The following is a 17,209-nucleotide window of genomic DNA, read 5'->3' on the forward strand; positions in this document are numbered from 1 at the left end:
TTAACTCAATATTCAAACGCAGTCTAAAGCTCCATTTGGATACAATAAGTTTCATATCATCTCATCATTACAATTTTCTCAAATTTCTATACAAGATATAATAAAAAATAATATTCTAATCATATTTTATTCAACTTTCAACTTTCATCTCAACTAATTATTCAAACGACAGACACCTAAGAAATCTAGAGGGTGATTTAGGGTGCGTTTGGAACTTAAACCACTCTCAACTCATCTCAACTCATCATTACAACTTTTTCAAATCCCAACACAAAATATAATAAATAATTCAACTTTTTCAAATTTTAAAATAATAATAATATTAAAAAATAATATTCTAACAATATTTTATCATCTCAACTCAACTCAACTTAACTCAACTCACTTCAACATCCAAACACATTATTAGTGTATAAGATGATATGAAAATTCTGTAAATAATAATGAAATAGTTTTTAAATCGTAGTTAAATAATTTGAGTTAAGACATTTTATTTAGTTTTGAAAAATGAGAGAAAAATTAAATTAAAATATTATAAAATTAAAATATTATTATAATATAATTTTTGTTTTGAGATTCGTAAAAAGTTGAATTGTTTGTTGTGTTTTATTTAAAATTTTGAAAATTTTGTATTGATTAGATAATGATTAGATGACAAATTTAAAAATTAAAAAGTAAAAAAAATATTTATATTTAAGTGATATTGAAGAAGGAAACTAGATGATAAATTTTTGAGATAAAATGACCCCTAAATATATTTTTATTAAATTCTAAGGTGAGAGTAAAGGAGAAATAGACTTAGAGCATTCTCATCTGGTGTCCTAAATCACTGTTGTCTCCAAATTATAAGAAAAAATTTAGGGAGGAGCTGAAAAACTTACACCCATCCCATTACCTATTTTAGAGTTTTTATTTAGAGGAACTACAGTGATTCCCCATATATGGGGGGAACCACTGTACATCCCAAAAGCTATCTCCCATCTCCTTCGTATGTTGGTCCCGTGTGTTCTCCTCTCTTTCTTCACTCTCTGTCGCCCTCTTCGATGTTTCTCTCTGTCACACCATAGTTACCATTGATGGTGGTTTCTCTTCATCAGCCTAAATATATATAAATATTTCTCTCTCCCACTATTATTTTACTCACTGAAGCCCCCTCCCATGGCTAGATTTCGTCATCTCCGCCGCACGATTTGCATCTCCCATGGTTGAATCCTATGCATATGACAATTGTATTTTATCTCCTTACCTTTGACTTTCGAAATCTTTGATTTTTAAGACATGGACTTATGACAGTGCTCTAGAGTTTGGCATTTCAATTCGATATATTGTGAATAATGATTTCGAAGGGTCATGGCTTATGATTTGTGTTACTTTTCAACTTGTTGGAGTTATGCATCTTTTGGGGCTTTTCTTTTTGAATCTGAGTGCTTGGCATTTCGACTGATTGTTTGTGATTCGAGGGGTTGTTGGTTAGTCATTGTGCTTGGCATTTTGAAATATTCTTTGTGATTTTGAGGTTGTTCTTTATACGTAGTTTTGGACATTTCGAATAACCCAAGTTTGTGATTTTGGGGCTATTGGTTATGCACTGTGCTTGGCATTTCGAAATCTAGTTTGTGATTTTGGGACTGTTGGTTATGATATGTACTTGGCATTTTGAAATCTTATACGTGATCTTGGGACTGTTGGTTATGATCTATGCTTGGCATTTTGAAATCTAGTATATGATTTTGGGGCTGTTAGTTATTCATCGTGCTTGTCATTTCGAAATCCAACAAGTGATTTTGAGGAATCTCATATTTGTATAATTTGATGGTATGAGACATTAACTTGAGGTGATGTTTGAGGAGTGTTGGGTTAGATATGACCTGTTGTGAGCAATTGAGATAAATTGCTTATTGTTGATCTTTCATAATGAAATTTAAAACACAGGGGACTTCTTGAGTACATCTCCATAAGCATTTTTTAGTTGTTTGCTTGGCATGATCTTGGCATGAAAATTTGTCATGAACAATTTTATAATTGTTTGCTTAAATATATCTTTGGACAATAAGTTTAGTCATTTGAATGGTGAGATTTATATATCTTATTTTAACAACATTCTCATGAAAACAAGAAAAAAAAAATATATATATATATATACACATTTTAAATTGACATTTTGTTCTGGGAGGTTCAAAGTAAAGCACGCAATTGACCTTTGGCACATTGATATTTTATTATGTTTATTGTTATTATTATTATTATTTATTTATTTGGCAAGACTTCTTGTACTTCTCTATTACTTGTTTATAACTTCTAAGTTGTTGGTTACTTGTTTGCTTGGCATGGACTTATTAACACATGCTTATGTGCATCAGTTTGTTTATGATATCATTACTGCTCATTATTAATTATTATTGAACATCTCACAATTGCATTTAGTGGTATCTCTTCTATTGTTACCATGAATTTATTTGATCATAGTTTCAATTACTTAGTTTGGACTAAAGAAGTTGTTGTTTTATTGATTTGTATCCAAAACCTTTGTATGCATTCATACGATGTTTGTACTAATTTAGAACTATATAAGACTATGATGATGGTTCAAGTGACTCTAAGGGAGGGGTAATTTCACAAGTGTTTTTAATGGGGCTCAATTGAAAGTGGCAGGGTAATCTGAACCAGGATGGCCACCAACCTTTTTGTGATCGTTTTCACAAAAGACAACCTTTGTGGTTTTGTAGTCATTATCTTAGTTGAGCTCATGTCTTACACATGATGTAAATTTTGTAAATCATTCTGAGCCACATTTAAAACACAAAACTGTTTAGGGAAGTGGATGAGAATGCTTTTATTTTTTATTTTGCAAACTAATTAGAGATGGATTTGAGTTCTCTACACCCTCAGCTGTGATGATGAGAAATCCTCGTGAGGACATTTGGCACGCTTGGCACACACCTCCATAGCATGGTAATCCGAATGGCCAATAAATAGTAGCAAACGGTTGTTGCAGCCATGCGATGGAGGGTGCCAAGTGTGGTCATAAGTTACCATAGGACTTCCTGAGCCGGCTACCAAAATCACTTGCAAATATTGTTGGGTTCTTAATTCTCTAACATGTGTACCTATTCTTCTGTGTCTACAATTTTTTAGAGATGGATTCATAAGAGCATGGAAATATATTATTCACCAGCCTCCTGACTCAGGAGCCTGAAATTGACTACATTTATGGTGGTCAAGGTGAACAATCTCTCATGACTTTGGATGACTCTCCACCCCCACCCCAAGTAGAGCTTCCATCTCAAAGAAAATCAGCTCGGAGTGCAAACTTTACCCCCGAAGAAGATAAGTTACTTGTCTCCACATGGTTGAATAGTAGCATGGATCCATCTAGGGAATGATTCAAAAGCACGCCCAACTTTGAGAAAAAAGTTATTCAATACTTCAATGAGTATAAAGAAAGTACAAATGAGCGAAGTGTTGGGTCCTTAATACATCGCTGATTTGCCATTCAAAAGGCGACTAACAAATTTTGTGTTAAACTCGCCCCAAGTTGAAGGGTTGAATCAAAGTGGCATGATTGGGCAAGACAAAGTATAAGTATCCACTTTTATATTATTTCCAGCACTTCATTATGATATTTACGCGTTATGTTTTCTTATATTTAATAAGTGGTTAATTATATGATTTTATGTTTGAATTGGAAGTTTGACAAAGCGAAGATCATGTACCAATCACTTGAGAAAACGTCATTTCAGTTTGAGCATTGTTGGTAGCTGTTGAAGAACCAACCAAAATGGATTCAGCATTGCACAAAGGACAGGATGAAGCGAAGGTCGACGATGTCCCTGGCATATTAGCATACCTCAACAGTTGCACCTAATTCACCTATGGATTCAATTGGTGGTACAGAGGCCGAGAATGTAGTGAATAATGATGTCATCAAATTGGATAGACCAATGGAAAGAAAAGCTAAGAAAGGAAAACGTAAGACCCAAGGCAGGGCATCAGATGAGCTTGTAGAGCTTAGCAAGTGTAAGTATACTCTCCTAGAGGAGTCACGTGCTTAGGAGAAAGAATTTTTTCGACTTAAGACCAAGCATATGGCATATGATCAAGAAAGGGAGGGAAATAAAAGTAGACAAGAGGACGAGAAACTGAGGTTGGAGGTGGAGAAACTGCAAATCGCCCGATGGGAGAAAAAGGAGCGCATAATGTTACTTGATGTGAGTACGTTGATTGGAGATTAGTGGGTATATTTCCAGCAACTTCAAATGGAGATATTGGCGAGACACAATGCATCAGAAAATTGAGGCTAGATTTTTTTTGCAACTTATTTTTTTATTCAGTATTCGGACATTTGTATTTTATGCTTGGCACATTAGTATAACTTGCTTGACTATTGAGACTGTGTTGAGGGTTTTTTTTTAAGGACTTGGCACATTTTTTGTATTTTATAATTTGTACGTTAACGAGTATTTATTGAGAAGATAGAAAAATGTGGTCGTTGAATTTGAATGTAACATGGATAGATGTTGCTTGATTACAATTTGACATTACAAATCTTTAAAACTATTACAGATAATGAAAATATTGCAGTAATGATCAGCATGTTCTTGAAGAAAACATCTTTTTTGGAATAGAAATTGTGGAAACAGAAATACATGGTCATTATTAATAAGAAGATAGAGAATCCAACAGAATCTTCTCTTCTATTGTTGGGAATAAATCTGTCATTGATGTTCAATTAAATCTACTTGTAGTTGATGATGTGCTGAGCTGTCTCTAATTTCATGATGGCGCTGAATGAAGTTGATAAATTTGTTTGTTGGATTGCGCGATAGTTCTGCAATATCATCATCAACTTAATCATGCTCCATGTTCGGACCCTGACTATTATCACGCTCGTCCTCAATGATTATGTTATGTAGAATAACACATGCTTTCATTATATTTATTAGCTCATTGACTTTGAAAAATCGGGGAAGGTCCACAAAAGATTGCAAATCGTTGTTGAAGTATCCCGAAGGCATGCTCGACATCTTTTCTTGCGAATTCATATGTTGCGGCAAAGTTTTTCTTCTTATTCCCTTGAGGTGATGAAATTGTATTCACAAACGTTGACTACTTTAGATAAATACTATCGGCAAGGTAGTACTCCGTAGTGTAGTCGTTGCCATTAATTGTGTAATTGACTGGAGAAGCACGCCCTTGGGCAAGTTTCGTGAAAATAAAAAATCTCTTTAGTACATTAATTTCGTTATGTGAATCGGAATCAATGCATGCAATCAATGTTTCCCAACATTCTTGGGAATCCCCGTTATTCACCCACCCCAAGTAATTGAGTAATATCATTGGCATTTAGAGACCACAAATATTCATCTGAAAGAACAGTTACGATTGTCTTGCAGAATATTTTGAGGCTCTCCATTGCGGTGCCTTCTCCAATACGTATGTATTCATCCATAAAATCTCCAGTAACCTCATACTCCAACATTTTAAGTACTACGATTATCTTTTGCATAGAAAATAAATTGAGTCTTCTGGCATTATCTCTTCTCTAGATGAAATAGGGCTCATTAGCCTCTACTTCATTTAGAATACAGAAAATTAGGGGATGGCTCATTCGAAATCTCCTTTGAAATATATTGGAAGGATATACTGGACTTTTTGAGAAATAGTCGCGAAAAAGGTGCTCGTACTCTTGAATATGATCACACCGAATAAACTTACGACGTTGGCGATTGCCACGATGTCTTGATGACTCTCTATCGACCTCGGCATTAAGAACAACATCCAACTCATCATCAGATAACAAGTATGTGAATAATTTACGAAAGAAAGAACGAGTCATTTGATGAAGGGAGTTGGAGATGATACTCGAGTTTTTGAGAATGTGAATGCAAGCAGAAGACGTATTTATAGAAGAAAAAGTTACTGTTACATATAAGACAAAATGTTACCATTGGAGAAAAGACAGAAAAAATTACCGTTGGAGAAATGACAAAACATGTTACCATTGGAGGCAGAAATTCAAAATGTTACCGTTGTACTATTTTGCAAAAATTCTTATCATCAATACGCGGATAGGTATTATCGTTAGAAAAACTGAAAAAAATGTTACTGTTAAACAAATGAAAATCAAATATTACTCAAGTATATACGGACAAAATCATATTAAAAAATACCATCGCGTTGGAAAATGCACATATTAAAAAAATTATTATTTTTAATACCGATGTTGGATTGAAAAATAATACTGTATCCGGAAAAAAAAAATCACATAAATATTTATAAAATATGATATTTGAAAAGAAGAAAATAAGACAAAAGAATTAGTGGTTAATAATGGAAATAAAAGTGAGAGAAAAAATAATAAAGAAAGAATAGAAGAATATTATTTTAATAGAATAGAGAAAGAGTATGGAATTAGATGTAGAAGATTTTTTTAAGATGAGTAAAAATTAGGATAAAATTATAGGAATTGTCCATTTTAGTTAAAATTTAGGGAAAAATTTAGGAAACTGGATGAGAATGCTCTTAAGAAGTAGATGTTATTAGCATTTAGGCCAGGTTTGGATTCAAGAATCACTCTAACTCATATTATTTTATATCATCATTATAATTTTTTCAAATTTTCACACAAAATATAATAAACAATTCAACTTTTTCAAATCTCAAAACAATAATAATATTAAAAACTAATATTCTAATAATATTTTATTCAACTTTCATCTAAAACCGTCTCATCTCATCTCATCTCACTATCCAAACCTCACCTTAATATTGTTGGAGAAATAAACCCAAACAGTTATTAATACTATGGAATCCATTTTACATGTCTCTCTTTCATTCAAAACTATAGAGTTCGATCGAAGTAATGTATTTGATACCTAATTTTTCAAATTCCTCATATAAATTTTCAAAAGTATTCCACAATTCCTCATATGAAGATTTTTCAATCAAAACATTGTCAAGAAGTGTTACCTCAAGGTCATCTTTAGTCATAAGATAAAGATTTGTCATTTCTTCGTTGCTTGTTTCGCGATCTAAGCTACTTGAATAATCATCCTAAGTAGTTTCATTACTTTATTTCCCTTGTTTCCATCTTTCTTTAGTAGAAGACATTATGCCTTGATATGTCTAAACTTATTGCACTTGTCACAAATTAGAGAATCATTTTTAACTATATTTTTCTTGAAAATCTTTTTAAAGGGTTTTCTTGAAAAAACTTTATCTTTATTTAAGAATCTCCTGAACCTTTTTTTTTTAAACATTGCAACTTCTTCATCTTTTTAATCATTTTTCTTATCTTCTTCACTTTCGCTTTCATGTGAAAAATTTTAAGTGTCAAGCACTTCTTTAACTTTCCTTCTTTTTCTTATCTTTTTAATGTATACTTATAAGTAATAAGTGACCCGGTGAGTTCATTTATCTTAAATTTCATAAGGTCTTTGATTTCAAGAATCACTGTTACTTTTGGCTCCTAGCTTTTTGGAAGAGAGTTGAGAATTTTTCTTGTCATCTCCAAGTTGGGATAAACATTGCCAAGAGCTGCAGAACTGTTTACAATGTTGGTAAAATGAGTGTACATAGTGGATATGGAATATTCACAAGCCATTCTAAACATTTCATATTCATGAATAAGAAGGTAAATATTTTATTGCTTAAATTGTGAAGTTCCTTCATAGGTTACTTCCAACTTATCCCAAATTTGCTTTGCCGACTTGCAACTCATTATCTTGTTGAACTTATTTCCGTTGACAACACAATATAACCAATTTGTGGCCTTTGCATTCAATTGAACAAATTTCCTTTCTTCATTATCCAAATCTTCTTCTTCTTTTATAACTTTTACTCCAAACAACTTTTGTTAATATATAAGGTCCTTTAACAATGTGTCTACAAATTCGAGGATCTTAAGCGTAAAGAAATATTATCATTTTAGCTTTCTAGAACGTGCAATTGTTTCAACAAAATAGTGGAAGTCGAGCAGCGGATTGACCGTCACCAACTATAGCCCTTGAAATGTTTGCCACGAGATTTTTAACTCAAAATTCAATTAATCTTCCAATAGAGACATTGTTCAATACGAATTGTTGTCTAGATGACTTGGAGTAACAAGAGGGAGGTGAATTGAGTTTTTTTTAAAACAAATAAGAATTATATATTATATATAAGATATAAAATGCAAATAGAATACTGAACATCAGTAAATATAAAGAGCAAGGGTAAGAGAGATGAAAACTCAGCATTTTAACTAGGTTCAGCTCCACTGCCTACGTCCATATCTTAAGCTACTCTTTGAGTATTCTCAAATTCACTATTCAGCTTCCTTCAGGTAGTGTAACACCCGCCTAATTAACCATTAGGATTAATCTTTAAACGCCCTTAGATTAAGCTTATGATTTTTGGGATTAAGCTTATGTCTCCTACCTTGTTCTATAAGCTCGACCAAGGAGAGATGGACTCCTCAAGTGGGGTTGGTCCTCCAATCTTTTGCTTATGAATGTAGTGCATGTGCGATAAAGTCTCTTCATAAGATTAGATGGAAAGTGAGTATGTAATCTTGCTTGTAACGGTATCGTATTTGTCTCCAAGTACTCCAAGTTTTTAGGTGCTTGTTTAAACTTGTCTCTCAGCAAGGGAAAAGTGTTCGGGCACTAGTCTAGTCTCCCAGTAAGGCAGGAAAACCATTTCTGAACATTTGCTTGGACTCGTACCACTTTGTTTGTTGTGCACCCTTTTTTTGTGTTCGTATTGCACATTGCTCACTTGTTGCTTACTCTTTGCCCATATTTCACTATATACGTCTATTCCGCTTGCCCATGTTATCGCTCACCCAATATGCCGTATTGTTTACTTTACTTACCAAACATTGCTTGTTCATCTTGTTCACCCATGTGGTTGCTTACTCTAGCTTGTCTAAGCTAGGGCTTTGCCCGCTTGTTTGCATGGTATGACTTTTCCTTACGTTTGAGGTTACAAGGGTCGATGTGGTTACTTGGCTACTACATAAGGGGTTCCTTCTAATGCTCAAATGGGCTTTGACATCCTCCCCCTTAAAAGAAAATGTCGTTTTCAAAATTGGACGGCACTACTCAATTGCGACCAAAACAGACAATTCAAGGATTGTATTAAGGTTCCAGCTTTATTGCACGCATATTTGTTGAATTACAAAAACCCAAACAAGTGAGGGTACTTTTCCCTAATATATATTATTATGGTTCCCATGTGATCTCTTGAGCTTCTAGATTCCCCCACAATACCTTTAATAAGGGTATTGTCTTGGTCCTTAGCCTTAATTTCTTCCAATCTAAAAATTGCACCTGGGTCTTGTAACACCCTGAAAAAAATTCGAATGGAAATAATTTCTTTTATTTAGACATTGTATATGCCATGAAAACTTAGGATAAAATTCATGGATTAAGTTATGTTTTCGATTTGCTAACGTAGTCGAATTGTGATCTATTAACAGAGCGAAATGATTTTTGGATTTCTTTTAGACACTTGGGATCATAATTAGATAAAAGGGATTGCACTATTGGATTCGTATGAGTTTTTAGGATTTTATGATCCAATAAAAAGTTTTGTGATTTTCGGGGTGCCAAAAGGGCCAATCGGAGCGCCACATGGCATCTAGCATGCCACATCATCAACCAGTTGCCACCTCGCCATATGTAGGACACCCAAGTCAATCTAGGAATACTAGGAAACCTTAGAATACTAGGAAACCTTAGTTACACATGACACCATCACCACCCTCCATTTATACCTCATTTACACATGTCACGTTTAGTACACACGTGTAAGAAGGAAGAGTGTGAAACAAGTTAAACCCATCCTTATCTTACAAACCAATACCTCTCTTACATACACCATGCATCCATGCCCCTCCACTTACCCCCTTGTACTGCCCATGACTAGCACCCATTGGATTTGAATCTAAAACCCCAAAATTGAAACACCCAAAGCCTTACACCATTTGATTTTCTCTTCACTTGAGCTACTTCCAATTGCAAGCAAGCTAGATCCACTCCCTTGTACCACTTGCACCGGCCATGCCTTGCACAAGGGGCAAAATTTTCAGCCCTAAAAAACCCTCCTACACTTAAGCAAGAACAACCCCGTAGTTAGAGTTCTAAAACCCTAAACCAAGCTCCCTCCACTCCATCGGAAGTAAGCAATTCCACCCAACCAAATTGCCATCTTTTCACAACTTGAGCTAGCCCTTTCTACAAGCAAGCTACCCCTTGAATTGTTCAGCCATGCCCTGCCATGTATCTCCCATATTAGCCACCCAAAAGACCCCTCCACTTAAGCCAAAAACAAAGCCTTACTCCATTGGGTACAAGGACTCCATCACACTGAGCTTGGTCTCTTCCACAAGTAACCCTCCCGTCAACCCTTGCTTCACTCCATGGAATACCAAGTAGCCCTCTCCTTCATTTCTTTTGTCCCACATGCCCCTTAGCTCCCTCTCACTTGAACACAAGCAAACACACCACACTTTACACTTTGAGAGCAAACCGAGTAAGGAGAGTGTGTGTAGAGGAAAGCCAACCTCATCTAAGTGCTAGATCTTTATAAGTTCTCTTTCCTTATCATTTCTCCTTCTACTTTTGTTGCTTTCGTTAGGGATACGATGCTTTAGGTGTTGGGATTAATTTCCTTAAGATTAAATGGTTGAACCTTGGTGATGATGGAGTATGATGGATTTGGCTAGCATGTGGTGTTTATCTTGGAATTTTGCCTTGAAACACCATATAGTTTTAGACTTTACTTGGTGTTTTTGGATTTAATGGAATTAGTGACATGTATGGTGCATCAAATCTTGGCTTGAATTTGTAAAACAATCACCCAAAAGTTGCATGAATCTATTTAGGGTTGGAGAAGTCGAAATACTAGTGTGAGTTCTCTTGAAGAGTTAGTTTCTTTTGAACTCTAAAGTTGGTTTGATGAGAAGAGTACCTCGTTTGTTTTTGTAGATGCGATGAGTTGAGATTAAAATTAAAAATTGAATAAAATATTGTTAGAATATATTTTTTTAATATTATTTTTGTTTTGAGATTTGAAAAAATTGAATTGTTTATTTTCTTTTCTATGGAAATTTGAAAAAGTTGTAATAATTAGATGAGACGAGATGAGTTGTGGAAACAAATGAGGCTTTAGTTTAGTTTGAACTCTAAAGTTGGTTTGATAACTAGACCTTCAAAACCCTTTTTGATAAGAGTTAGGTTTATGTGTTAAACCTTGTTTTGAAACATGAAACTAGGGTTCGAGTTGAGTCTTTGATGAATATTCATCGATGCATGATTTTTGTGTACACCTTGAGTTCTTGCCTGTTGTTTAATTTAATCTTGAATGTTGGTTATGATATGATTAAAATGGCACTAAGACCTAGCTGGATTTGATTATGATAATCTTGGGTGTTTGATTTCAAGAAAATTTACATACTACATAATGATTTAGTCAAATCATTCTAGAACAAAGAACAAGCATGTTTTGGTTTTAGGTTTTTGTGTGTGATCTGAATTCGATCTCTTTGATATCATGAATTCTTTGGTTAGGATCATGTAATATCATCTATAAATGAGTACTAAACATGTTAGAAGTTAGGATGTGTGGTTTATTGAAGTTCTTAATGTTCATTTGCAAGAGAAAAGCTGAGAACACCATGCTAGGACTTCGGGTTGCCAGGTTAGTGTTGTGTGTTCGAATAAAAAAAATCTGCAATTGCACAGAATGGTAATAAGTAGTAAAGTGTTTTTAAGAAAACAGATATCGAACCCACATGGAATAATTATGCTATTGAGTATTGAAATATACTAAATTAATTACTATTTGAAAAACTAGAATTTGAAAAATTGATTATCTAAATTAAACTGAAAAAAATAGCATCAAAATTTAGATTTTAAAGATAATAAGAATGAAAAACTCTATAGGAAACCGGTGTGGGGAACCGTGGGGAAATCGCGTCCCATGTGGCAAAATGAATGCGATGTCGTTTTCCCTCCTTCGTTGGTCTTCCCCTTTTCATTTTCGTCTTAAGAGTTTTCCCCCACCTTTTTCATCTTCCCTTCGTCTTCCCCTTTCCCCCAATTCCAGACCTCCCTTCTATCTTCAAGCATTCATCTTCCACTCGAAATCTACTACCATCCCCACATGAAGACCGACGACGAAGGACCTTCTTTAGCCGATTTTTCTCTTCCCATGAAAGCCCCACCTTCCCACGAAACCGAGATACTCTGAGCTTCCCTACGATCCTCTGCCTCCCCCTTCGAAGCTGAAGACACCGAAGCTCTCCCTCCCCTTTTGAAGCCGAAAGACACTGAAGCTATGCCTCCCCCTTCGATGCCGAAAGAAACCCTAACCAAGCTCAACGTTTCTCCCCCCCTTTTCCTTCTTTTTCATTGAAATTTTCCTTGGTATAGGATATCTTGGATGCTCAATAGAGGAACTTTGGTGGTCAATATGTTGACAGCTTATTTTTGGTTTAAGAGAGAGGGGGATGTCCATTGTTTGGCTTGGTATGTGCTTTTCATTATAACTTAACTCAGTTCTTGAACAATATTTTTAACACTTTGTGATCCATGGCGTTTCTCTAATCTTCATAGATTTTTAATCCTTCTTTATTTTTGTTTGCCTTGCTTATTTTCTGCTCTGCAACATCCTGTTCAACCTATGAGCAGACCCGAGTAATTATCTTCTAGTAAAGATTTGTTTCATGCAAGTTTGTGTACATTTTGTAGCAAATAGTGCAATTAATAAGGAAATTATTCAACTTACAAGAAATTATTCTTCTTTCTATACTGGGATTAATTACACTGAGATTTAATATTGAAAACCTAGTAAGATTCCAAGATTAAAATTATTTTTATTTCTACTCTTTATCTGCAAACACTTGAGAAGGTAAAACTAGCATATGACATTCCTATAGTGATTGATGTCCACGAAGCTATCCAGGCAAGCTTTTGTTTTCTAGTGGTAGCCTTGTTCCTTCTGTTTTATTTCTACTTGGATATCTCTTTACATATGGCGGCAGCCATATTTGTTGACTGGATGTATACTCTTATTCAATCAATATTGGATAATAATTTGGCATAATATCCAAATTCATCCTAATTATTTGCCGCTTTCACGATGAGGTGTTTATATGTATTTCATGATCTTTTCCTAAGCAAATGATAATAGCCATCTTATGACTTTTTTAGGGATGATAAGAGTGAATTGCATGTTTCCTTACTGAATTAGTTGTGTACCTCAGGAGCATTTGTGCTTGTATACCTGTATGACTAAGTCTATGCATCTATTTGTGTAAAATGAGGAAAAAAGATAGTTGTGGCCAATTTTGTATTGTACTTCAATAGTAGGAAATCTTGATTTTGGACTTGTGCAATATCCACCATTAGAAATTCTAAGAAAAACATCAAAATTGGATCAGATGTGGTACTAGTAGTACTTCTGTTGTCTAATTCTGACTCATGATGTAATTCAAAACGTCCCTAAATCTGCATGCAGTACTGTGAATGTTCCAATGATTAAGGATCGAGTTCAGATAGATTGAACAATTCCAAAAGAGAAAAGACACGATATTATAGGAAAGATCATAATTTATCTTGCTTACAACAATGAAGACATGCATGGTATCTTTAAGTCATGCCCATGCATATATATATGGTTTTGTCCTGGAGATTTGACTCGAGAAAGAGATGGGCCAGTAGGGAGAGATCATGATCACTTGCTACCTTATCAATATTAATATCAAATTTCAAATGTGCGGAGTTATATGATGGCCACATGCCCTATGTTTTACACAACCTTCAGATTTTCACATGCCCTATGTTTTACATTATTAACTATACATTATTTGATTTTATTTTATTTTTTTTGCTTTTCAATTGGTCTATTCTGCAGATAGTAATCAAGAGAATGAGCATCAATTTCGAGAAAGGAACAATGACCTGTTACGGAAGGAGAAAGAGTTCGAGAAGAAACTCGACAATATCAAGAAGAGGGAGATTGAGCTCTGTAAAAGAGCGGCTGAGATCGAGAAAAGAGAGTTGGTGCTTTTGGTGCAACAACTTGAAATAAGGCGTTCACGCACACTACTCCGGCTGCATTGGGTTTTTGTAGTTGTTGTATCATGTTACTTAATAGTGTCTAAGAGATTTCAGAACTTGGTATATGTTGTTTGGTATTTGACAATATTTGACAGTATCTAAGTTATTAATAGATCAGAACTTAAGTCTGTGTTTCTGACAAATGTATAACTTAAGTCCGTTTATTGGTTTGTAAATCCATGTCTAAAACGCTTTCCCTTTCTTTCTTTTTTTGTTCTTGTCAGGAGTTTCCTTTAGTACTTAATCATGAAATAATAGGTGGTGATCTTATTGTTCCAAAACCACACAAAGAGGAACTTGTGCACAAATCAATGTGACTCATGTTGAACATTGCTTTGGTGAATTTTCTGATTAATTGGGAACTTGTGCAGAAATTTGACTATGTTGGAATCATGGATGCTTGAATCAAATAAAAGAGAATTTTTTACCATCGTCTAAAACACTCAAGGTATTGAGATAAAACACCTAGAACCAACATCATATTGCAACATATAAAAACTCTCATACCATCCAAAAATAACTACAAATAAAAAGCTATCCATCCAAAAATACAAATAATTGTCCAATATAATATAGCCATTGGTTCCAATACACATTACACAGTTCCAATACACAAAAATGGTGCATTGTCATGTGTCCATGAATTACATTCAATACATAAACCACTTCATTTTCCCGTCGGTTGTAATCCATCCAACCCAAATTATATTTGTAACAAATAATATTCAAATATTAATGTGATATTAATATTACTATTCAAATATTTTAAATTTTTGTGAACTTCCACTTTCTTGACTTGCAATCACTATTTTGAGTCATGTCACATTACTCAAGCCATTTATTTATTTTATTTTTGGGAGAATATTGAAAAGCCAAGAAAGCCTTTTATTATTGAGCTAGCTTAACATATCTAGTGCAATCAATGCCTCCAAACAACATGTCCAACACCCAAGCCAGATAATGCAATAGGAAGGTTTAGTTCAATGCAGTAAAATGAACACAAAATGAAACCATTCACTTCATTGTGAAAAATTCAAGCATCCCATATAGTCATATTCATGTATTTTCTAATTGATTTTACTAGTTGTATGTCTTATAACAAAACCAGTATAATAAAGGACATACAATTTGTACTTAAATATAAGATATTCTAAAATAGAATACAATTGGTAAACCATCAAATAGAAGATTTAATCGATAACATTTAAAATGAATAAGAAGATTTCTTGCTTCTAGGTCTCTCCCAAGTCTTGCTTTGAGATCTCTCCATCCCAAAGCTTTGAAAGAGACTTTTTTTTTGCTCCAGCCACTAATATTCAAATTCAAGTTGCTATTTTCATCAATAGTTTTGAGTAATGTAGCAAAGATAAGCTGTAATTATTCCTTAAACATAAAGGGTTCAGTAAGATTCATCTGGGACCTACATCCACATTATCAAATTGCAATTGCTTGCCTTAATGCACCAGCCTAAACTGTTGTCCCCATAGGTTCCAACATTTCATTTTCTTTTAACTTCTCCAAAGCCAAAATTCTTCTATCAAGTGAGCTAGAGATTCCTTTGACTTGTTCGGAAATGGCCTCCTGGGCAACCCTGTAATCCCCGTGAAGAATGTAAAGCCCTAGAAATGAAGCCGCTCTAGCCCCCATTAAGAACAGCACCAATCTCCTCCGAAAGAGACTTATAAGGGCCTTCATCAGAGATTAATTCACTTGCAATACCTCCTCTATGCTGTGGAATTCCACTTATCTTCTGCAACTCATCCAAGCTCAGTTTCTAGTCAAATATGTCTAAGTTTTCTTTGATTCTCTCTCTGTTGAAACTTTTCACAACAACACTAACCCCTTGCTCACATACCTATCTTAATGAAATCTTCACACACCAAATATAAATCTAAATTACCATCATGCTTCAAACTAGACAGTCCTTTTCAAAGTCCTAAAACCAAAAAATACCCAAAAAAAGGAAAAAGGATGTTCCATGATTTTCTAAATTTTTATTCTGTTTTGATGGAATGCACTATGCAAACAAAACCAACAAAAAAAGTGAGAAGGAACCATAAAGAAACCAGACACGAGATCGAGTAGGTTTTTCTCTTCCAGACGCGAGATTGAGCAGAGTTTATCTTCCCAAACCCGAGATCGAGGTCGAATTTTTCTTCCCAGACCTAGTGGAGCATTATTTCCAGAAAAAAAAAATGGCAACTTTGAAGTAAAGAACACCATAAATGCATTGTTCTCATACACGAAGCCCCTTCAGCAGATGCAAGCAAATTAGCAATAAAAAACTGGGTTGATATTTGACCATCCATCACTTCCTGAAGACGATAAACCTCCCCTTCAAATACCCAAATACAACCAAGCCAAAATATAACCTCAACAGCCACATCCACACGGAAATCTCCCCTTCAAATGCCCAAATACAACCAAAATATAAACTCAACAGCAACAAAAAATGAGGGGTTGATAATTTGGATATTATCTTAAGCTAGTCACAGAGACAACACAAAGCTACAAAAATGACAAGATCGATCTACCAATTCTTCACGCTCATGACAAGATCTACCTTCTTCTCCGTCAAACTAGTTGAATAGAGATGGACCACAAAAAAAAACAAAAAGTGCGTAAAACTGGTCAAACTAGTACCCTATGATTCACACACGGAGACAACATAGTGAGGAAGGAAACGAAGCTATGATTCACACATGGGAGACCCAAAGACAATGACGACACAGTGAGGAAACGGAGCTTCACGTTTTCTATTGCTGTATTGAAATGAATTCTCCCCTCCCATTTCTCGTATACTTTTCTCCCTTTTTTTTTTAATATATCGGCTGACGTGTTACCCAAAGGTTGCATGAGCCGGTGATATATGTAAGAACTGAATAAGAATAGATCTAGAACGTTTAATTTTACCTACCAAATCCCACACAATTTATTATTGCTTGCTATAGAATTTCAATTATCCCAAGTTAATGATAAAAATCCCTTAATTATTCAATATTTTCTCTCAAACAATAACAAAAATATCTCCAACTAATAACTCCATATCTCTATGTGAATTTAACTAATTGGAGATTCATTAAGTCTTTTGGATTTTTCATGAA

This window comes from Juglans regia, chromosome 14 (assembly GCF_001411555.2).
Source record: "Juglans regia cultivar Chandler chromosome 14, Walnut 2.0, whole genome shotgun sequence".
In the NCBI taxonomy this organism is placed as follows: domain Eukaryota; kingdom Viridiplantae; phylum Streptophyta; class Magnoliopsida; order Fagales; family Juglandaceae; genus Juglans; species Juglans regia.